The sequence below is a fragment of the Chaetura pelagica genome, unplaced genomic scaffold, assembly GCF_000747805.2.
Source record: "Chaetura pelagica isolate M959 unplaced genomic scaffold, ChaPel_1.0 scaffold543, whole genome shotgun sequence".
Lineage (NCBI taxonomy): Eukaryota > Metazoa > Chordata > Aves > Apodiformes > Apodidae > Chaetura > Chaetura pelagica.
In genome coordinates this window covers 249,770-251,323 of record NW_009952569.1, presented here as the reverse complement: position 1 = coordinate 251,323, position 1,554 = coordinate 249,770, and the positions used below count along the sequence as shown (strand labels likewise).

Below are 1,554 nucleotides of genomic sequence, written 5' to 3'. Positions count from 1 at the left end.
CCCCCTGCCTGTTGCTGCTGCCACAAGCTGTGCTGGCAGGCTGCTCACACCAGGGCCTGACTGCCCTGTGCTGCTGCTCTCCCAGCCTGCTGACACCCACCCCATGTTTCACTGTCCTGCTGTTGGCAGAGGGTGGATTCCATCACCAGGGATATCTTTGGACCATTACATCAGCCCTCGCTCAGCCTGAGATCAACCCCAGAAGTTCTCCAAGTGTTTGCTCTACACTTTGGCTTCAAGCTTTGGCATGAGGAAGTTCAAAACAGAAGCCTTAAAAAGACAATGTACCAATCAGCTGGGTCCCAGGGGAGGCTGGGACTGCCAGCTGCAGGGAACAGTCCCAGCGTGGGCCAGGCAGCTGCCTGTGCCAGCTCAACCCTCCCAACAGCAGGAGCAGCAGACCATTGCACTCAAGCACACACACCCGTGTTTCTGCAAGACCTATTTGCTGCACAGTGAAAAGAGGTTGTTCTCTTCTGATTAAAGACTCTTTAAACAAGAAAACATTTTTATCAGCACACTTATGGGCTTGAGTAGTCGACAGGGTTTAACATGTGGTCAGTAGCAGAGCCACCACTGAATATTCTTCACAGCAGGTTACAACATGGAGCAGCACCATCCTGCCCTACCGAACCACAACCACCACCTGATGGAAAAGCAAGTCTTTAACCCCCACTGTGGCCACTCTGGGACACAGCAGACCCACAGGGATATGGAACACCATTCCAGTGCTTTGCCATCAACTTCCAGGCTTTATGAGGGGTGGCAGGGTCATTTGTGCTCTACCTAACATTTCCCAGGCAGAGGATGCTCTGGAAGAGGAACACTTTATTTCCAAAGGCAATGAGATCTGGATTTGGCTGAACAGATGGTATCTAGAGCCTCCTTGCACTGTTCTCAGTTGCCTTATGCTTTAATGGCATTTCAAGATCAAACACTCAGCAACGTTTCACCAGCTTTGGATGAGAAGAACTGCAGTGCTGTCTTATGATAACAGGACAGTTCTCAAATCCTGGCACAACCACAGCACCCCGTAATTGTGGGCTAGCTTGCCAACTAGTGGCAATGGGTCTAGAGCCATAAAAATATTTACACACAGAGGGACTTTGATCTACTGTATTTGACATTGAGTCTCTTCCCTGTATAGGAAAATGCTTTACAGTCTCACACTTCCAAGAGAATAAAGCACTGTATTACACTAGGCCGTGTATGTTGTTACCAGCCATAATGCCAACAACTTCTTACACTTCTAAATTGATTTTCCTTCCAGTAGACCTTGAAGTGTAAGTCTTTCCCTGTGTTTCCTTGCTCGGCTATGCTATTGTACCAAATTCCCGTTGTTTTCTTCCTTCTTGTGCTGCAGAAAGTTAAAAGCATCTTTCAGCAGGGAGCTATCTCAAGAAAAAACCTATCTAAAATTAGACTCAACTCAGATTAGTGGACCTAACAGAAAAATGCCCTGTGAGCTAAAATTAGAAGTAATTTAATTAGTGTCTTGACAATGATTTGTAACCAGGAAATTCCCCGTCTCCTTCCCTCCCACTCTTTCCACCA

At 47.2% G+C, this 1,554-nt stretch overlaps 1 protein-coding gene across 1 annotated transcript in view; it reads right to left on the bottom strand.

Annotated features, from left to right (window-relative positions):
- The window catches only part of DPYSL3 (dihydropyrimidinase-like 3), a 13,526-nt gene that overhangs the window by 5,958 nt on the left and 6,014 nt on the right, over positions 1–1,554 (bottom strand). The gene's annotated exons all lie outside the window — the stretch shown is intronic.